Genomic DNA, 23290 nt, shown 5'->3' with positions numbered 1-23290 from the left:
ATCTATCTTGCTGAAATTTCAGCACACTATATACCTTAGCAGCAATGCTGAAAGATCAGATATCTTCAAATACCAAGGCATTAAACGATATTTCTTTATTCTTTTGCACTTCTAAAAATAAAAAAGCTGGTTGAATCCTGATTTAGTAAGTGAAGAAAAATAGTCATATTCCTGTAGCATCCAAATACCTTTTAAATATTTGTCTAGAATGGCTTGTAAAAACTCTAAATAGGGTTTCTTTGCCACGTAGCAAGTACTATTGCCAATGTCTTGGGGAAATAGCTGGAAATGATATTAAAGGAAGTAAAAAAAAGGTGGAGGAGGAAGCTGCATGTGAAAATATTCTTTCCCTGATCCATATCTGAATATTCCCAGTCAACAAGCTCTCAAGTCTTCACTTGAACTGTGCATCAAAAGAAACAGCCAATGTGTATTCTCTTGTCAAGCTCACTTCAAACTGATGCATAACAGCCATGTACTAGCCAAGGTCATTTCAAAGGTGTTTACTTCGACTGCAAACTAAATTTGTCTCTCTTCACTCAGATATAAAGTCAGTAATATTTGTAAACCAAACATTGTAAGGCAAAGGTCTGACTTGAAGCTGATGCTCACACTGGAGCTGGGAGCATGAAACAGCTGTATAACAGTAATACTTCCATGCAAATGCTGACATGATTATACAATGGAGATTATACAATAATACAATTCATAGGCAAGGCCTTGGGAAATGTCTCTGGGGCAAGATAAGGATACCTGCCAGGGCAATACTAGACCGTCTCCGAGGGCTGCCCTCCCAGCCCGTGGGTGGCACTCACTGCCTGGCCCAACACCTTCACCCATTTCTTCTGGTCTGGCTTTATGTCACTGCCCAGCAGCAGACACAGCAATGGGCGCCTCCTAGAAGAGAGAGCCCTGCCACACTCTGCTGCCAAGGCAAATGAGATCTGAAGCATCCTGAAAACAGCCTTGAATATTTACTTTCTTAAGCTGGACCTGAGACTACCTTCAGCTTCGGCAGCCCCTGGGAGCAGCCAGCTTCAGGCACAGCAGGTCTCATCTGGAGCACCTCATAATCTCAGGTGGTGCAGATTGTGTCTGACACTGCATTTGCAAAAGGTGTCTCACAAACCATGGCAGCTATCAGGTGGCCAAAGGACATGTGCCATGTCCCTACAAGACTCTGTGCAGGCACAGGCAGCTGTCTGGACAGGCCAGCTTCTGCCAGCACCAGTGCATCTTAAGCAACTAATCAAGGGCAAACACGACACTGCTGGTTTTTCTGAACCTGACTTCCTCCTGTGCATTGGGATTATTTTCTTTTGTTTTTGTGTGCCACAGAATATGAATTTTATTTTGTTCAAACTTCTGGAATTTTTAACATCCGTTTACAGTGTTACCAGGATAGTTTGAATGGCTCCTTTAGCTGGCAAATAATTTTCCAAATTGCTTGAACTTTCATTTGCTGTTTCTGTACTGATAGTGATAATGAATTAACAACAGAATGGTACTCGTTGTGTAAATAGGGATGGTCATCTTCAAATCATCTCATGTGTTCCACTTTATGACATTTTTATGTTGTGCAACATGAAAAAAAAACAGTACTAAATTTACTTTAATGCTGCTAATGGAAGACAAAATGAGTTCTTTGTAGATAACTACTACGTTCTTGACATTTCTGACTAAATACAGTATAGGGCTACATTTCCACTGTAGTTCTGCAGCAGCAAGAATTCGCCTGTGTCTAATCAAGCAAAAAGTTAACCTTGAATACCAAACACAAAATCTATAAACTAAAAGCTAGAACTAACTTGATTCCCTGAAGGTCACAGAATTTAAATAGAATGGAGCAAATCCATCTGAAAATGAAACATTCTGCATTATTCCATATGTATAGCCTTATGTCTTTGATGTGGGATTTTCAGACTGCTTATTAACCCTTTTAAAAATGTTTTAAGTAGTAGTAGTTTGAGTCAGATCTGTCCATGCTTATTCAGGGTTTACTCAAGCCAAGAGAGCACCCCAGGGCAAGGATGTCATTAGACCTGTGCAGACAGGAAGAAGGAAGCAAGTCTTTCCTCCTCCCTTGTATGAGCACAGAGGTTAATGTAATCCAATTCCTTGTGCTCCATTAACTTGTGAAGAGGATGCAGAAAAAGTTTGGCTCTGCAGCATGGTAAGGTGGGGGCAGATTTCCCTTGACCACAGGGAGCAGGGAGGCCCAGATCATTGCATGGATGGAATGTTCATGCTCACTGGGTTTGCTCCATGCCTATGGGAAGAGCTCACCTCTCCTTCCCACTCTGCCCACACTGGTACTCGCAGCCACAGTACATCATCCCATGAACAGCAGAGGAAATTCTGACTGAGAAAACACTGCCAACTCAGGTCTTCTGAGATTCACAGGATAAGATTAAAAGGATATATTTAGCAGCACTGTAATTTCTTTTTCCAGAATCTCATTTACAGACCAAATATTTACAGTTCCTCTTCACAAAAATGTGAAGACATTTGAGATCCTGCGCTATGGTTTGCAAGGATCTGCTATGTTACCATCATATATCCTCTAATCACAGAGCAGTTAACACTCAGCCACAGATAACACATTAAAGGCTCCAGTTGCATCTCTAGAAAATGACATTTGCATCTAAATTTAGGTGTCTGAGCTCCTATTTCAGTCGATGGATTTCAGGGCTCAGTCTGGGTGCCTGAACATCAGGGATGGATCTGAGATATCTGCATGGAGCTGGTGGATGTGACCCAAACCCTGCACATCCTGAAAAGGCAGCTGTATTTCCTCTGAAAGTGGGGCTGGATGGCAATGGACACTGCAGCAAGCCCACACTCCTGCCTTTCTCATGGGCAGTGCTGAAAGCTTCTGAGGAAAGCAGTCTTTGGTAGGCAGCTGCTTTATTCTTCCACCTTGTCTGTGCTGGATGGGAGAGGGGAGTTTCTCTCTTAACCCACTTAGCAATTAAACACCCTCACCTTTGATGCACTGAATGTCCTCCTCCCAGCTGTAGCTGCTGGCCTTGCTTTTATTCTCACCTGGAGTGTCTCATCCTTCAGTGAAGCTTCCTGCTGTACTTGTCACAATTTCATCTCCCAGGCAGCTCCACAGCGAGCCTCGTGCCAAATCCCTGGGATTTAGCCTAATGCTGTTATCATAGGGAAAATATGAAACTGGAGTCTAAGTAAATTAGAGGCATGATAGGATCCTGGGCATCAGGGAGGAGTTGTATTCATGTGAGAAGTCAATGGATCAAGAGTAGCAAATGAGACCAGGTCTCATAGACTGATTTGATGCATCCTGCATCAAATGGTGTTCCTTTGTCTGTAGCCTTCATTACAAGTCCCCCTGTGTGGCAGCATAACTGTGCACAGAGCTAAAGGAAATATTTCACTGGAATTTTCCATTTTAAATTTTGTTTAATTTTTTTATGCCTGAGTAAATTATGTTTTGGTCAGCTATTTTGGTTTTCAGAAGATGCTTTTAACAAAAGCACAATTTTATGTATGTACTGTGACTGTTCTCTCCTCCTTTTGCCATTCTTTGTGGGAGTCCACCTTTGCACAATCTTTCTGTATATAAAATTTCACTGATAATTGCTTTAATTTTTGTTTCCATAGAAATAATGTTTTATGACCATCTGAAGAAAAACACTGCCTTTTCAGACAACCTCAAATTTCTTATGGGTGACAGTGGAAAAAGCTAAAGAATAATTTGTGTGTGTGTGTGTGTGTGTGTTTGTGTGTGTCAATTAACACTTCAGAGACCTGAGTACTCTGTCTCTTTCTGTGCTAGCCCCCTTGTAGAGGCAAGATCCCTTGCACTGTTTATCCCATTCCCCTAATAGTGGTTACCCATCTTGTTTAGTCCTTTTTAGAATAAAATGTTAATTTTTTCAGACAAAACAGGCAATACAAGAACTGAAGGTAATTTCCTGGTCATGCTTGAGACAGTGTTCTTCTCTTAAAGTCACAGTAATTTTGATGGGCCCTTCTTTAGATGAAGTCCTTTCAAGTACGTGGGCACCCAGGCATGCACTGGTGGTTTGCTGGTGTGGTCATTGTCTCAGGGAGTTTGTTCTTGGCAGAAAGAGAGGGCATCAGGAATCTCCTGATGGTGGTGATCACTTACAGAATAACCTACCAAGGGGAATATTTGTCTTATTATTAATTAGTAGATGTCTGTGCCTACAGCAGGGAGGTTGTGTATTACCTGATTTTTTTTCCACCCCATTTGATTAAGTATTATCCTTGTAAGATAGAATCTTCCTTTTAATGCCGTTAGATTCTTGGTCTCAATATTTTGTAAAAATGAGTGTTTACAGTTTAATTATACATTGTGAAAGATAAGACATTAATTATTAATCCTTTTATTTTGGCTAAGAGTGTTCTTGCTGGCCACAGTGCGCCCAAACCTTAGAAAATAATCTCTTGTGCAACTTTTTCTCAAAAGACATGCCTTCACTTGTTGCTTGATATCCTCCAAATTTCACCCATGTGCTCATTAGGAAGTGTTCAGACTTGCAACAAAGACGTGTACCACGTCCCCATGTAGCATCACTTTGCACCTGCTAAGATTTTTGAAATTGTATCTTTGGCCAACCATGACTGAACTGTTAATTGCTCTGACCTGACTTCCTCAAATCTAGTTAAACTTATTCTTTCTTCAACCTTCCCACAACTATTGTAATATTTAGTCAAATATTTAAAAAGATGCTAGAGAAAAGATAAGAGAATAAACTAATCCAAAAGAATAAAATTGACAAATTGGGTTGTCAGTGACAACCTTTCTATCCTTCACCATCCGAGTTCCCTGTGGTTTGTGGCATAAACAAATTTTAATTGAGTAACAGATTGTTATTTTTGCACTGAAAAATCCTCTCACAAGTGGGGAGAGAAAATGCTCTGATAATTCTTATTAAAATCAGTCTACAAATTATCAAGACCAGAGGCCTTTTTTGATTGCATTTTTACAATAGCCATCTGGACTTTCTCTGGAGATTTGTGCTTGAACCTGGTCTCTATTTTTTTATTTTGCAGAAGTCCACCCTGTCCAGAAAATCCAAGACCTCAGGTGCAGCTGAGCTAATGAATTACATGCAGTGATGTGCTTTGAGGGGTCTCTTAGGAACTCCTTGTTAAAATTCTACCACCAGCCCAGAGGCAGGAGGGATAATATTTCTCCTCTACTGAGGTCCACCAGATTCCTGCTAAATCAGCAGTGTCAGAGTTGACTTATCCTTTGTGCTCTTAAAAACCATCAAAAGGAGAAATTGTTTTCCTCTGTAATTACTTGCTCCACCTAGACTGGAGCTGCAGCTTACCACAGGCACAAATAAATCATTTATTTATTTTGTGATAAGTCTGTTATTGACCTGTATCGACAGCACAGTGCTGCAGAGTGCAAGCAGGCAGAAATCATTTAGTGATATCAATCACCTCAGCACTGGAAGCAATCTCCCATCCCAGTGATTTCACATTTGCAATCAGAAGACATTAAGTATTTTGGCAAGGGGGTAATTAGACAGAAAGTGGCCTGTTTTGTCATTGCAGGACTGATCCTGAGGACCAATCACATGAAGGAAAAAGTTACCACCGAGTCTAGAAGGCCTGGACAAGGTGCCTGTAGATTCTCTGAAACACATCCCTGGAAATGGTAAATCATGGGGTGATGCACTCCATGTCATCCTCATCACAGCAGCTGTGTGTGCATTTTAACCCACCACAAATGCATAGCCACTGGAATTAGGTCAGCCTCGGTGCAGAGGGTTAAACTAGATTAAATTTTACGCATTTGCTGCAGGCAGAAAATTCTCATGCTGACAACAGTTTGTATATAAGATATTATTTTGGCAACAATAACTTTATGTGAGCACAGAAAGACCTTCAGAAATCTCTAATGTCTTCCTAAGACAGGGACTCTTAAGCTACTTAAAGGGGTGTACATCCTAAGGACCAATGGGCTCTCCAGTAGAAAAGGTCTTGTCATTTTGGAAGTTGGAAGTATTTTTTTTACTTTGGATTTTCATGCCATGGTTTCAAAGTCAGTTTGAAACTGATTATTTTCTCACTACTGTTTTTCCAACTTTTCCCTCCTCTGTATTTTTGAGAGATATTTTGTTCTCCAGTCTTCCCCTTTCCTGCTGTCAGCTCTCTCTTTAACAGTCTCTCTTACAGGACTCTTCTGTAAGTTCTGACAGACTGAACCCTAGCTCCAGTTACTCAGGATTAGTATTTCCAGCCAGACTGCCTCCAGTGTGTGGTGATGACCTGGAAGAAGGCATGTGCATACACAGGGTGAAGCTCTCCAGTGGCGCAAAGATGGATGCAGGATTAGTCAATAGAATGAGGAAATAACTGTGCCCAGAGGGCACTGAATAGAGCACCAGCCAAGGAAAGAGGAGAAGCGCAAGCAGGAAATTGAGCAAAAGAAAAAAATATTAGATTAAAACCTGGGGTAAGTAAACAGAATGGAAAGATCAGGGGATTTGGATGCAAACTGGCAAGGAAAGCCCCGTTCTCTGGGAGGAATTCAGAAACCCAAGGGCGTTGCTGGAGCACTTGGGCTGGGAAGAGCCCAAAATCCCAGAATAGGATTGATAGCATGGGAGAGAGGAGGAAGGAGGTTGAGAGACCACAAGCTAGACAACAGGAACAACAATGAGAACATCATGTTCAACACTGTGCTTGCTCTGTGGAATTAAACACCTCCCTTCTGCTCTGGGACAGAGTTCTGGCATCCATGACCAGAACTGCTGCTTGCACGTCGACAGCTGTGGATCCTGGGCATGGATGCTGGAATATGCTGTTGGTTAACAAAACAATTTTATCCAAGTAAACCTGAAACCAAATACTTCATTTTCATTTCTGCTCAGTAGAAAAACAATTCTATTTTTCATGAAGTTGTTATTTTTACCATAAAATGCTTTGATTTTGCCAAGAAAATATTTGTTACTAAATAGTTTCAACTGGAAGTTACCACTTTGCTAGGGCCCAAATTGTTATTATAAACTTCTATCTGGCAAGTTATAGGTTTGTTAGGTCATAGCTACAAATATAAACAGACCTCAAACCTGTATTTTTCTTGAGAATCAAATCTCCTAACATAGTCCTTTCTTGCAGTGTTGCACAATGCATGATTTTCAGGCAGAGGATGAGAGCAAACTTTAGCTCTTCCTTGTATGACAGATACCTCGTTTTGAGAATCTAGGTTAACCCAGATTAAAATGGACAACAAAGTACAACATTTACTATTTACTATTACATTTACTATTACCTGGATGGCTTTGCATTCCTTGAGTGTCCAAGTGTGTTATCTGCTGAGATACACTAGGATTTTCCCAGTCTCTATGACTACATTAGCAGGTTCTTCCCTGTGTTAAATCCATCTTGAGTTAAGGCATATCCAAGCTGGGGTCAGTGGGTTTTATATGCTTGACTGGAGAAAATTAATGGCTAAGACTAACACAGATGAGAACCTGATTCAGTGGGCAGTGAAAGGTGGGCATGAGGAACAGACTCATAAATGTCAGGTGTGTTTCAAGAAAGCTATATCCCAATTTTCATAACACTAAAGGAACATTTGTTCTAGTTGCATGAATCTTTGCATTAAAGTGCTGCAAATAATCTGCAGGTCTCAGTTTTTTCCAAATCTGTAGGACAATTTTGTGTTGCACAGCTTTTAGGGGTCTGTGCACTTTATAGTTCACCCTGTTTCCTGGGCCTAAGTTGCTGCTGGTTTTAATCAGTGCCTCCAATTCTTGGCTGTCACACTCTATAAATACTGATTTAAAGCTATGTCATATCAAATAAAGTAAAAAATAACTTGTTCAAGATCATATTTAATCAAACGAAAGAAATTAGCTATAGGTTGGCTATTTTAGACAGGTAATAATATCACTCATTTTTTTTTCCTTCACCATGGACATTAAAGGAAATGCTGTTTTTAAAAACTTTCCTCAAAACTTCTGAATTCATTATTGATTTTCTTTCTACAGTTGTTTAAACATCAATATCTAACCAACCACTTAATGAAAATGCAGTTTACTGGAAATTATTTTTATCTCACTATTCTTAAGTAATTTATTTTATATCTCAGTTGCATGGAAAGGTAAGAGTTCAGGGAGATAAAAAAAAAGCAAATCTCTGTGTTCTTCAATGTCCAGCTTTTAGCACTGGAATTAGTCAAAATGTCTTTTACCTTCTTTTGCCTTCCCTTCTCCATTGATGTCAACAACAGCGACTCAGCTGTACTGCAGGATATTTTGAAATGAACAAATAACAAGTGTTTATTCAAGAAGAGGACATGTATAAAATTCATTCTGCAACAGATAAGTGTTACCAAATATATTTTAAAAATGGTTGTTTCCTGCCTTTCCGCTGGCTTCTGACTAACCTTTTACATAAATGTTTTGCTGTGTGTTCTTCTGTATAGGAAAGAAAAAATTCCTGAAGAGCTTCTTCCTCTCTACCTTGCAGTTACATATTGGCATTTAGACTTACAAGTCCTAATTAGCACGAGTGATTTTCCTCTGGGAGTTAATATAAATGATAGCAGAAAGAAAAAGTGCTGCTGCATCTCTGCTTTGCAGTCACTCTATCACAGACCTATCTTAGTAAATCCTTTAATTATGGACAAGCTGTCAGGTTGCTTAATGCTTCCAAGTAGTCAAAAATGCAGAGCATTGAGCATCAGGATGGCTTCTTCCTCCCAGATTTCTCCTTGCCGTGGTAGGAGTTACCACCCAAAGCCATGCCTGTCAGCTCCAGGCATGGTCCACAATAGCTTGTGGTCTTTTTAATAAAAAAAATGTTGAAAGATGCACTACATCCAGTTTAGACTAATCTCTTTGGGTCAATCTATGTGCTAAGTGCATGCAGGGAGTCCTGGGCACCAGGATTAAGACAATTAGAAAGGTTCCTATAACATTACTATTTATAGTAATTCACAATAAGCTTGGTAGACTGCCTTAACACACACAGAAAAGGGAAGAAAGGGGAAGAGAAGGAAGAGACAGATCAATTATTTCTTAAGGAGAAGTGTAAGCAGGATGTAGAGTAGAAATATCATTCTCCCTACTGGACAATATTAAAATGTTCTCAGCAGTGAAGAAATTTGAATTAGTTGATTGCACCAGTGTTGAGGAGACACAGTCTCATAGAGATTAGTGGCAGTTTTTTAATTTTCTATGTAGAGTAGGGTTTTATCTTCAAAACTGGCCTTACAAGTAGCTGTAGAGAGTCTCCTTGTACCTATTTAGCAGGTCAGAGTGCACTCAACTGAATCAAGCAGTGCACTGCTGCCCCTACATTCACCTATGCCCACAGCCTTGGGCTAAATGTAGCAAAGTTGACAAAACCACTGAGCAACTGGACAAATGTAAGAAAACATTCTATTCCTAACAAGAAATAATTGATCTGGTTCTCTCCAAGGATGAAGTCTAGGTTATTTCACCCTGTTTATCATTTGGATAATGCCTTCCATGTAAGATTTCAGAAGGTCATGTTTTGAAAGAGAAGAGCAGCCTTGTGGTTTCAGTCTTTTTACATCCATTTGAAAGGTTTCCCACCTTCATATTTCTAGGTGTGCAGATGCATTGAAGGTAGGGATATTACTGCTAGGACCCAGAGTGTAGGCAGTTCAAACTCCATTACTGAAGTTGGAAATGGGCAGACCCAGAGCAAGCAGTTAGTGATAGTGCTCATGCTCTGCCAACTCTAATCCCTTACTGTGTTAGCTGTAGCCATAACGGCTACCTCGCTATTTAAAACAAAACAAAAAGCAGAGTAAAACAGAAAAAGCAAGCTTTTACATGCCAGCTTTAATTTCTATTACTGAGAATGAATGTCCCACCAAGTTGAGCACCAGTTTTTATCCTTTGCCTTAAGCTCCTAGTTTCATCTCTGCCGTCTTGGTTTTTTTTGCCAGTGATTTGCAACACAGTTTTATCTCACAGTACAGTGGAAGGATGCATCCAGAGACTCTGATGAAGAGTAAGATCATTACAAATGGTCTGAAACCACCATTCATGTATCTTCCAAAAGGTGCTTCTAGGAACATTAATAAAAGACAATTGCAAGTGGAAGTTTGGGTACTCGTCTTCTGTATGGAGAAGCATCTGAAGGGTAAGGTTTCAGAAGGGTAAAGCTTCAACCATTCAGTTGAATGGTTTTAAGAAAGCAGTTAATCATGGGTAAGTCTTTAAAATCTCAGTGGGATATTTTACCACTTGCCAACTTTTCCTTTTTTTTTTTTTTTGTGCAACTTTAATTTAGTCTAAAATCAACCTAGTACAAAGACTGCAAATCTGACGAGTGTGTGCCGTTATTCCAATAATGTTCCAGGCACATGCTATGGAGTGGTGTTGGGCACATGTCACAGGGCAGTGTTGGGCACATGTCACAGGACAGGAGGTCTCAGGCCCGCCTTATGGGGCGGTGTTGGGCACATGTCACACAGGGCAGGCAGTCTCAGGCCCGCGTTGTGGGGCGGTGGCAGCGCGGAGCCCCCGCACGCCGCCCCCCGCCCAGCAGATGGCGCCCGAGCCGCGCGCTCCCGCCTCAGCGCGGTCCCGTCCCTCAGGATCCTCACCGCGCTCCCCTCGGTCCCGTCCCTCAGGATCCTCACCGCGCTCCCTTCGGCTTTCCCATTGCAGCCTGCGGTGTCCGGGCTGCTCCCGCTGGCCCGAGGGCCGCTCGCAGCGTGACCCGGCCCGGCGTCCCTGCCGGTCCAACACCGGCGCCCGCGAAGGGCCGAGCTGAGCGCCCAGAGCCCCCGGGGTCCGCGGCAGCCTCGCTGAGCAGCGTCGCTTAGGATGATGGAGAGTTTCACGGAGGCAAGCTGATAAGGTTATTTCTATCCCAAAAGAAACCACTTTAATTAGAGCTACAGATGGGCTTTATTTTACCTCCTACCAATCTCCCTTGAGGGACAAAGAAATTGGATCTTCAAGATCTTTCCAATGCACACACGAGAGAAGCAGACGGTTCCCTCACAAGAAAGTGAAAGGAAAGAGAAATTTTAGTGCTTAAATCGTACAGTCCCCTCTAGTCACAGGGATGTTCACATGTGGAAATCCCAATAATTAGGATGACTCCTTGGGTGCCATCCTTGACCAGCTTGTTTTTCAGTCCCCTGTCCATTTACCTACTGGCTTTTTCTTACTGCTGGATGTCATTGTCCCACAGGTCCACGCCATGACTAGGTACTATCACTTAAATTCCTCCATACTTCTTCCTATCCTGACCCCACACCTCTGTAAGTATCTGCAAAACTACCTCATTGTCCTCTGATCAAGCCTCACTTTCTTTAAAAGCTCTTATTTTTTCAAATGATAATTGGGAAATATAAAGACTGATGGTACTTTGGGGTGACTTGCCAGTCACACTGAATAGGATTTTCGTATTGTTTTCCTGCACTCTCCATGTCTCTGGATCTATTTGTGTTCTGTTGTCTAAAATTTGAGTTATAAACTCTTTGGAAACACAATATTGCAGATTTATCTGTGTTCCATGTTTGCATGCATTTTAGCTGTGGTCTCTGAGCAGCATTTTTGGTGAAAATAGTTATTATCCATACTATGGTACCCAATACTGCAAATGTGTTCAATGCTTTTATTTATGAATTCCTATTCTGGTTATTTATAACTTTGTGAATTTTTATGCTGGGTGTCTGCCTATGTTTCAATTTTTTTTGGAAAGTTTCAGCAAAAATGGTTATACTATTTCCCAGAAAAAAGATTATGAAAAAAGACATTGTTTTGCCAATGTTAATGAATTGGTTGTAAGAATTCCTTTTTGGAAATGCTAGCTACTCCACACTTTGACTTGGAGGTTGGCAGGCTGGAGGCCCCCTGGTGCCAGACACATAAGCACTTGCCCATATTTGGCTGAGTGTTAAACCCTATTCTTTAGTAATATGGCAGAGTTTGGCAGATGAATTCCTCAAAATTTCTGTCTGTCCTGAGCATGTGCTACCTTTTGCAGGCCAACTGTATTATCTCCACAGAGTAATTTATGCCTTCTGCATTCTAACCAACCCAGGATTTCCTTGCAGATGCTTTTAAAAGTTTCAGCAAGGCTTGTGACTGGTGCCTCCTGTGCTCACGCACTGCCAGGTACACAGAGAGCAAGTGACCATGTCTCTTCAGTCCAGGTGAGAAAAGACCAAGATCTCAGATATATGTCCAGGGAGGACCAAGAGCTTAAGCTGGAAAAGCATAAGAGCTGGTAGACTTTGTTAAAAATAAAATAAATGGATAAACTTGTTGGATAAGGAGACCATAATGTAAAACCAGTAAGAAGGAATGGGCTATATGAAAAACTGGTAAGACTGGCAATATCAGAACAGAACAAAGACAGGGATAAAGAAATTTCTGCTGTCCATCTGAAAAGCCATAAAGAAGGGTAAGTGCAAGGACATAGGTCACCTTTAGACACCGTAGGAATGAAGAGCCAGTTACAAAAGAGAACAACGCAGATGAGAAGTCAGTCTGCATGAAGAGAGACTTAGGGAGAAATGACTGAGCAGCCTAAAGAGAGTATTAGGAATGGCAGTTTGTGAGAACTGGTTGGAGGAAAGGAAAGGCTGAAAACAGAACTCTAGGTGATGAAAAAAGTGGGTGGAAAGCAGATTCACTAGATACAAAACTAATTTGGTGAGGCTGGGTGGTAGGGCCAGGTTCATGTACGGAGAAGAAAAGAATAATGAAATTGGAAGAAGAAGCAGAAACAGGGGAGAGTGTGGATGGGAACAGAAGGTTTAGTGTTATGCTGAATAATGTTTGTGTATGGGACTTCCCATGCAGACAGACAGGAAAAAGAAGCTTTGTGATAAGAAAGGATTAGAGGGAATAAAGGAAAAAAGGTCATGAATGTGTCAAGGGAGAAAAGAAAAACAAGAAAGGAAAGCCTTGTAAATTGGTACACGTGATTTGTGACCATGAAGACTTGAAATTACACCCAATAGCTGAGACTTGCTCTGTCTTCATGTCAAAAGTATCTGTAAAATTCACTTTCAGACTGCCTCTCATGCTCCCTTAGAAAGCTGGCCCACTCAGAAGATGACTGGCTGGTCTTACTTTCTCTGGGTAGAAACATCAGCCCTGCCAATGGTCCATGCTATCAATAAGATTCCACAAGGAGGGATAGAGGAGAGGATTTTGCTGGATTTTCAAAGAACCTTAAAAATTGCAAACAACACTCCCCCGCCTTCCTATAAAGGAAGCTTGCTGCAAGACAGCTTATTAGAGGCTAAGAAGCATCAAAATTACAGATACCAACTGTAACTGTAATTTAATGTGCTTCTGTGTAGCTGCTTGCAGAATGGCTCTACTTGGAATTCACTTTCCTGCTTTCATTTTCTACATTTTCAACCAGATATAGATATGTACATAGAAATCATCAAGAACTTTGCACTGTAGAAAAGAGAATAACCGAAGAATCATAGAGTATTCTAAATTGGAAGGGACCCATCAGGATCATTGAGTTCAGCTCCTGGTCCTGCACAGAACACCCCAAGAATTCACTGTTGAAATCTGGCAGGCTCGATGCTGTGAGCACTTCCCTGGGGAGCCTGTTCCAGTGCTCAGCCACTCTCTGGATTAAAAAACTTCTTGTAATATCTAACTTAAACTTCCCTATGATATAACTTCAGGCCATTCCTTAGGGTCCTGTTACTGGTTATGAGAGTGAAGGCATCAGTACTTGACCTTCACCTGATGAGGATTTGAAGAAGACAATGAGGTCTCTCCTCAGTCTCCTCTTCTCCAGGCTGAACAAAGTGATGGCAGCGGCCCCTGATAAGGCTTCCCCTCAAGACCCTTCACCACCCTCGTGGCCCTTCTCAGGATGCTCTCCAATACTTTAAAGTCTTTTTAATAATGTGGTGCCCAAAACTGCGCCCAGGACTCAAGGTGAGGCTGCCCCAGTGAGGAGCAAAGCAGGACAATCCCTCCCTTGCCCAGCTGGACGCAGCCCAGATGCTGTGTCTGGTGCACTCCATGGTAGAACAATCTTACTAAGCACTAGTTTATACTGTCCATTATAGTGTGTGGCATTGTACCTGTGTTTGGAAGCTCACATAGAATTACTATGTGACTATCTGTAAACATAAGGAAATCTTAGGAAAGTACCTGTGATAATGGTCTGCAGCTCCAGTCTTTCTTTTGGGAGAGGAGATTAGCTGGGACCTATATAATTTTTATTCCCCAATTAATTTATATCCCGTTGTTTCTGACTTAGCTTTTGTGTGAAGACATTTATATGAAAGAATATGAAGGGATGTTGACTTTGGTGTATCCAATTCACTGATGACTTTCAGTTCCTACATCACTGTCATTTCTGACATGGATGATGAGTGATAGACCACTTTGAGAGGCTTAAGCCTTGGCTGAGATCTCACGACTCATGCCAGGTAGGAGGAATTGAATAGGGAAGGCAGCCAGAAGAGCTGGCAGCATTTGCCAGCACTCCTCCTTGAGAAAGCGTAGCTGGCTCTTGCAGCATGGTGAAATACAGCATTCAGCGTATTCCAGCTGCATACCTGGACGCTCCAGGAGCAACTCGGTCCAGAACCAATTTTTATGATCATGTCACGGCACACAGGACTTTCTCTGCCAGATGCAAACCTGTAACAATCATCAACATTTTGGCCACCCAAAAGGAGGTTGCTGTAATACTCTCCTGATGAGGAGTCATAAATATACTGAAGATTGTGAAGACTGCTGAGGCTTGAATGGAGCTATGTATTAAAAGCTTGTGAACTAACTGCTGAACCAGAGTGTAGGTCCACCCTTAACTGTGTTTCTCTATACTCAGCAGTTTTCTTGCTTTTCCTTTGTATTTCTTCCATTTACAAACTTTTCACATGACCCTCCCAAGCCAAGGGACTCTACAGATTCCTATCTGAGGGAGCAGGACATGCAAATGGATTTTCTTGCTGCTGAGATTAATGGACATAGATTTTTTTTAATATTCTGAGATGTTTCATTCATGCCTTATAGACACATTTATTCACCTGCTGTTTGTGGACTACAGATCCCAAAAGAGATATTTTTCAATGGGAAAAAAAGGGATTTAGCCCAGGCCTTTCCATTAGCAAAGATACCAGATTCTTTGTTACAGTGTAGGAAGAAATGCACCTGGCCTCTTACTGGACATGAAAGCAAAACACACAGTCTCATCTTGCTCTGACTGACCTTCCTGAAAGATCTGAGGATTCCTGGCCTGAAAGAGGCAGGAATGGTTTGTACTGTAGGGAGGCAAGTTTTGTGAGCAACTGTGTGACAGAAGGGAAATTTAAGAAGCCTGTAACTGTAATATAGGAAAGTAGTGGAGATACAGACTAAGGGTTTCAAGTGCTGTATGGAAACATGAACTGCAAACTCAGTTTGCTCAGCAAAAACTGAGCTTGCTTTTGCTTTGCCATATGGACCAGGTTAGATGGATATTAGAGCTTCAGCAAATCTCCCCAATTTCTCTTCTTTAAGTGTTCACAAGTACTCCCCAACCTGGATGCAGGGGATATCACCAAAGCGTGGGCTCCATGCATGACACAGCAGGGATTATGGCAAGAACCTGGCAGAAATGTGCAGAACAGTAGGCTCAAAGACACTGGAGATGGGCAGCACTGCCACCACCTCAGAGCTCCTTACTTGCCTCCACATGCTGCTCAGTGGGTTACAGGACCCTTGAACCAACAGTGGTTGGTGGCAGTTGGAAGAGGCTGCAGCTTCTTATATCAGGAAAAAAATTCTTCAGTGAAAGACTGATTGGGCACTGGAGTCATCTGTCCGGGGAGGTGGTACAGTCACTGTCCCTTGACCTGTTTAAAAAAAGGCTGGACATGGCACTCAGTGCCATGGTTTAATTGATGAGGAGGTGTTAGGTCATAGGTTGGACTTGTTGATCCTGAAGGGTTTTTTTCTGGCCTAGTTTATTCTGTGCCTCTGTGATCTGTCTGCTGCATCTCCAGCAGCACCTGAGGCTGGCTTTGAATCTTAGCCTGGAGGCAATTTCAAATGCAACCCAGTGACAACCTCATTACCTTGGTGCCAGAACGAAAAGACTTCAGGAGACTTTAGGGAAAAAAAATAATTCTACTCAGAGTGTTTTACAACAAAGAAGAAAAATAAAATTTTATATTTTTGGTGGTGCATCAAGAAGCTACAAACAGAATGGTGATGGAAGGTGTAGCTGAGGTGCCTGTACTTTTTGACCTGCTTGAGATGTGGTGATTGCTTGGATCCCAGCCACCATAAGTCGTATGGCAGCAATCTCATTCTCACCAGCAGTTTTTTTCTTATTCCACCAGAAAATGATAATTAATTGTTCTCTTCACATGTGGACTTTGTAATAATGATCTGCTTTTTCCTCAGAAAACTGAATTACTAGCCTGAGGTATTTCTGTGAATTCTTGAAAGACCCATATACTTCTCTGAGGGAGCGTAGGATGCCTTAGAGATTGCAGCACAGGGCAGAGGAGGGTCCTTAAGACTGTGTTTGGGTATGGGAGGAGACGCCTCTGGGTAGTTTCGGACATTCAGAAATTAAAACAAAGATTAAAAGGTGGTTTAGCTGACAAAAACTACCCTGTCAGTCATCGCAAAATTTTTTTTCTGTATTTGAGGGACAAATAATGCCATCAGATCACAGGAAATCAGATTATTTAAAATACAAGAGTAAAAACTAGATACATTGACAAAAGGTTCATCTTTACATGATGTAAGACAATAGATACTTCTTTGGATATTGAGATAACTCTCTGTGTGTTAAAAACGCAGTCAGCCAGGGGACCTATGTTATTTTTTGGGAGGGTTCAGACCTATTTGTTATCCACCTCAGACCTAGGAAGTGGTATGGTTGGTTCTGGCTTCTTTGACATGGTTTTGGATAAGAATTTGGTATGTGGACTTAAAGAGAGCTCAGATTGCAAACTTCAAGAATTCATAATTTTTAGTGGCTTGCAAAAGTGGTCCAAAACCAAAATCCTGTGGGAGAACTGATGTTTGAAGAAATGCCGCAATTAAAAATTAAATAGGGAACATGAAGTAGCTATTGGAAAATGTGGTCCATTTTATAATATGATTGAATAATAGAACAAACACTTATGAATCCGCAACTACGCCTGAAAGTGTGGGACCCGGTTTCAGATAGAAATAATCTGCAGCCAACTACTTCAGAAATAAGTGAAGTGCTGTAATTGGTGAGGTCCTGAAATGCATGTGCTGCCAGTTTTTAGATGCACTACACAAACTTGTATTTGTATTTGTTTTGACTCAGTCCCCTGAAATAAATTTGGATCAGATATTTAAAATCCAATTATGCTATCTACCATATTTCAAATCCTAAAATAAACCCCCCGAAAAGGAAAAAAGGTCTCCTAACTGCTTTCAAGTGGGTATTAGTGTTGGGAACAACTGAAGAACACTATCATCTTGGTATCCTCTTGGTTAACACTATGGTTTCATTTCACATTTGAATCCCACTAAAGCCATGGTATATTGGAAATAAAACACAGGAACTTCTTTCTCCCCAGTAAAAATATACACAATGCTCATTAAAACCCAAACAGGTTGCCAGTGTACCCACATGCTTTATGGTTTGAGTTGTGTCTTCTGAGTGAAAATTTCTCAAGCATTTGAAATTGAAAAAAACAAATTCCAATATGTTTTCAGTTTTTGCTACTGGAACTCAAGAAAAAACAAAGAACTGGGACAAATTTTCCACAGTAATCCCGTTGTCCCCTAGCTTGAAGTAGAACAAAATTAATCATTTACATTACTACTTCTTTGGAACAAATGATTCTCATATATTTTGATATTATTGGAAATAGAAAAACACAGAAAACAAGAGGCTGGTGTTTCATCCCTTTCATTTTTTTCTTTTTCCTTTGTTCTCGCTGGAATTCAGTGATGGTCTTCAGGAGCTTTTGATGGTAGGCGTGAAAAGGACAATAAGGGAATGCACTCTAAAACCTGCCAGACAGACACCAAAGTGAAACTCTCAAAAAAAAAAAAATCATATCTATTGCAGTCTGCTGGCATGGCAGGAAGGCCTGGAAGAGCTCTGTGAGCTCAGACAATAAGCAATTAATTTTAGCCTTCCTAGTGTAGTTGGGAATATTTTGATGTCATGTGAACATTTATCTCATGTGCAAATCTTATATGAAAAACCATTTTCCTTGTAATTTCAAAAATACTGATGGCAATGCAGTGTACAAATTGTAGAGCTTTCTCTCAGACTAAGAGGAACTCTTGATATTGTACTGCATTGAATTGATTACTTCAGCTTTCCCTGATTTCTCTACTGTGAGTGGAAGAAAGGACTTTTAAAAAATTTAATTGCTGTTTTCCTTTCACTTGGGCTCAGCAAGGGTTTCATGTCTTAGCAGCAGTTTGCCAGTTCTCACAATCACCTCTGTAATAGCTTTGTTGAAAGTCTGGAAAAAATGCGGGGTATCTCTGGATTTAAGCAAATTTGAACCTGTCTGGCCTCAGCTTGGCTGCTTTCAGTACTCGACTTTGTGGCAATCTTTCTGTGGATGTAGCCCAGGCTGAAAGCACCCTGCTTGGTTGAGGTGCTACCACACCCTCTAGGTAAATAATGATCTCACCACAAGCTCTCCTATGATCTATTTGGTGGGGGTGAAATTCTCCCACCTTTTTCTGACTAACAGCCTGAAATGTTTTCTTTCATGTATCACTTCGCACTCACAAATTCATCTCCTAGCTCCTGCATCCTATCTGCTCCAGTCTGGCCTGTGTCCACTAGTCCTACTCTGTGTCTGGGCTGCAACATTTCTTTCCTTTCCTGGCATTTCTAATAAGGCACTTCATCAGCTCCAAGAAATCCACTTACTGTGTCCCAGGCTTGAAGAGGTCCATGCCACCACCTTCCCTTTGCCTGCCAATCTTGTTGCTGCAAACTCTTCCTACTTTTCTCTTTCTCTTGTGTTCTTATGACCCATGGGGCTGTTAAGGGGTTGGGGGGTGGTCTTAAACGTCAAAAAAGAGACCCCTGTATTATTTTAGACTAAACATGGTCATACTTACTATTTGCCCTATTCTGTGTACAGTGGGCTGTAGTGTAGAGAGTAAATACTTAGAATATTTCTAAAGGTTGAAATAAACAATGAAAACAAGATTGGAAATGTCACTATCTTTCAGAATTTCCACTCTAGAATGATGACCTTTTTTTCTTGTATTTGCTCCATAAGATATCTTGGCTGAGATTTTTTTGCAACCTTCTTCCAAAATCTTGCAATCAAAATGTTGAATGTTTGTCACCTAAGATCTGAACCACTCACTTCTCTGTCCCAGCTACCCCTAATACTGCTTTCACGTCATCTCCATTCTAATACTAGCATTTTTTCTCCTAAAGAAATTATTCTGTGAATTCAGTGTTAGTTCCCCTGAAACCAAATTATTCCAGAAATACGTTTATTTGAATGTTTTGTACATGCATAAGGACCAATTTTATGAAAATTGAACTATGTTTTTAGTTATGGATAGATATGCAACAAAACACTTAACCAGTGCTGGCAGCCTGTAATCCCAGATAATCCCCTTTATGTTACCACTTCCTTCCTGTTTTTGTCATTGCTGGACACAAGAAGAAGGAGTGCATTGTCTCGTCATTTGACCTTCAACATCTCCTGTGACAGTAATTTTCATCTGCCCCATATCTAAACATGTGGGTTGGCATCCAGGTAATTTTATCCAAAATTTGAAAATTCCTCAAAGCAATTTAATTTCCTTTGGGACTGAGTCATCCTAAGTGCTCAGATGATTTTCCTACCATTTTCAGAATGCAAGAAGGAAGGCAGGCAGGAAGGCAGGAAGGAAGGAAGGAAGGAAGGAAGACTGATCAAACAGTACATTAACATATTTCAAGCAATAATTCTTTAGGATACTGATCCATTTCTGACAATTTTTGCTAAGCAACCAGTCAGTTGGCTACACTCAGATGTTTTGAAGTGATATTTAACCTCTCATGTTAAAACCTTTTATGAATGGTGAAGGAGTTTTCTGCAGTGACTTGACCTGGCTTACCTACCTGAATGGTAAATTGTAAAATGGTAAAAAATGCCTGATTTTAAAGAAAGGGAGGAGTAGCTAAGCCATACACATGTATTTCATACTTCCTTATTTTTTAAACGTACTTTACTTCAAATACCTTGAAGTATCAATTCCCATGTTCCCAAACTTATTTTAATATTGATACTTACTATCTTTACCCAAGTAAAAGTGAAAGTTCTTTCTGATCATTAGGAGGAATAAAAAATATTGGCACACATATAAAGTCCCAGGAGCTTTCAAGTAGCATTAAATCATACCTTTAATAAACTTATGATTTCTTCCAACTGACTTCATTATCTGAAGACTGCCTTACCTGAACAACTAACCAAAGCATTATTTAAAAAATAAGAGTTTCTATACTTCTTGCTTAACTTTTTTCTGGAATTCTTAGGATATGCCAAAAATATGAACTTTCACAATTCTATCACATCATCACCTGGGCTTTTTACTGCATCCATTTCACATAAGGGCACTGACATGGGCAAAATAGAAGTGACTTGCCTGGTAGCAGTGATTTTTTTTTTGGTGGTGTGGGGGGGCTGGTATGAGTGCAATTAATTCAGTCCACTGTCAGTAAAAGAACTGTAATCACATTTCTTATCTAAAGACATTGCTGGCTTTAAAGGACTATTTTTACCTTTGCACTTGAATAGCCACCTGAGGTAGCAAGATGAGACTTCCACACTCTAAACCCCTTAGGAGAAGGTCCTATAGTGTTCCTGCCTTGCACATACTTGGCATGGCAGAAATGATATCTGGGCTCCAGCCAAAGGCTCGTGACTTGCCATTTCTGGCTGTGTGTGAGACCTCACCCTTTCCACAGAGGCCATGGATGCTATGGGAGTGAGCATTGCTGTCGGGAGTGCTGCATGTTGTAAACATGGCCAGTGCTCCAGCAGAGCTCGTGGGCCTCATTCTAGGGATTGAAGCAAAATATTTCTTCATCACTTCTGAATTTTAGAGCAAATACAGAACAAGCCCATGGTCTCTCCAAACCTCAGGCAATTTACTTTGGCTACCAATACACCCACAGAAAGAGTTTTGCGATTTATATATTTATCCTTTCCTTACTTAGTATTGATTCTAAATAAAGAAGAAACCATGCTTGACGGGAAACCTATGAGTAAGGACATATGAATTAAAGAGTTTGTTTTATCTACCCACTTTCCTTCTACTGTTGCCAAAGAAACTTTTCTTCTTTGTAGTAAAAGTAATGGTGCTCTGCATATAATCAGTATGATATAGATGGAATAGAAGTTCTTTTTCAGATACTAAGTACTAAGAAACTATCAAATTATTATTCTACTCCGTTATTCATATTTCATTAATCTTATCAAATCTACCCAACAAGGAATATGTACTGACAAGCATCCAAAAAATTCACCTTTCTTATTTGCCTATCACTATAATCCATCATTTTTTACATCTAATTTATTTATTTTAAGTTTAGTTTGAAAGATCTTATGTCTGCAGCAGAAATGAAAAGGAGATACTTCTGTGACAGCAAGTGTCATGGAGAAAATTAATCTGAATAGACAACACTGTTATGTACCAATGATTTTATTTTACATTCATATGCTCCTATCAGTGGTAAAAGGCAGCCATTTTTCCTCAATGGATAAGTTTAAAATAATATTTTTGTTATGTCTGTGGAGAACTATAATAACCTTGAACCAGCACTCCAGATGCAGGTTGCACTATATAATTAGGTACCCTAGATAAACATTACTGTAGAAGTTAGAACTGAATGAACTTTTAAGGAATGGAAAGAAAGGGAATTATGATCCAGTGGTAAGAATACACTTCAGGCAATGGTCATGTAGCAGTGTTTTCCTGATGATAGTTTTACCCATTTGTTTTAGTAAATAAGCAAATGGGTTTGGAAAAAGAATTAGGTTTTCTTTTATTTTTTTTTAAATGTATGCTCACCCCTTGTAATTGAATTTCAATGGGATACATATTGCTCCATGATGGGATGAATAAGTAGTTCAGCCCCTGAGCACTTGCATGCACACACTTCTCAGCTTCCTTAGAAATTGCAGTTTCGTTTCATTGATATAATTCCAAATTCCATTTGCCACTACTGCACTTCACAGAAATGGCCACCCCATGTTGGGTCCATTGATATGGTTAATGGCAAGAAAAATAAAATATCCCACAGAGAAAACAAATCACCAGAGGAGGACACTTGTGGGATGCAGAACCAATGGTACTTTTAAAGCATGCCAGGTTCTCTTCTCTGTGCAGTAGGATGAAATACGGGTGCGCACTTCTCAGCTGCTCTGGCTTTGGAGACTGGGTGATGAACTCATCCAGGCAGCAGAGGTGAATATCATGTGAGGTAGCCCCATGCAAGGAAAATGGCCTAATTTGTGCCGAGGCTGAAAACAGTGCTGAAGTCAATCCCACAAATTTCCAGATGTTCTGAAGGAGGCCTAAATATTAAACAGGGCTCTATGAGAGACATGTACTACCCAGATGAATGGTCATTCCATATCTGGCCCAAATGAAGAGACAATTTTTTTACTCACTGTGCTAGTCTATAAAGTTGAACTCAATTTAAGAACTGACTGATTATTTTCTCCTCTGCCAAAATAAAGCTGCCTTTAAGGTAAATCTGAATTGGCTTGTCATGGTGATAATAAAGGCTTCACTTGTAGTCATGGAGAGTGTCTACTCCTCACCAGTGCTCACATTCTGCGTGCCATTTTCCTGACTCATGCCTTCATTTTAGTTCTGGGAAAGTGGCCCGTACCTAAATTGAACATGAAGGAAATGGGTGCCTGCAACCAAAATAAGACTGTAAAAGGAGAGAAACTTGAAAGTTAAAAAAGAAAAGAAAGGGAGACGGAAGGAAGGAAGGCCAATGCTTAGAGAGTGTCAGAAATATTCTTGTTAACTTGAGCAAGATATATGAGAGGATTTATGAAGCATATATGAAATTACCAGCTTTACTTCTGTGAACTGTCTTGGGAGACCTGCTCTGTGGCATCTAGGAGTGACAGATAGTTCTGTTTTGGTGGATGTTTAAGGATGGATATTTCAATCAGATGACTTTAGTGTTGCAACACATACTAGTTTAACCAAGACATGGAACGGCCTATAAACAACTTCAGGTCCCTAAAATAATTAAATAAATACTGTGTGTTTATGGTTGAGTGTCATTTCAAGATCATTTCCCAGAAAAGCATTGAAGTTAGGGGCAC

This window comes from Zonotrichia albicollis, chromosome 1 (genome assembly GCF_047830755.1).
Source record: "Zonotrichia albicollis isolate bZonAlb1 chromosome 1, bZonAlb1.hap1, whole genome shotgun sequence".
Lineage (NCBI taxonomy): Eukaryota > Metazoa > Chordata > Aves > Passeriformes > Passerellidae > Zonotrichia > Zonotrichia albicollis.
Note: the sequence above shows the minus strand (reverse complement) of the source record.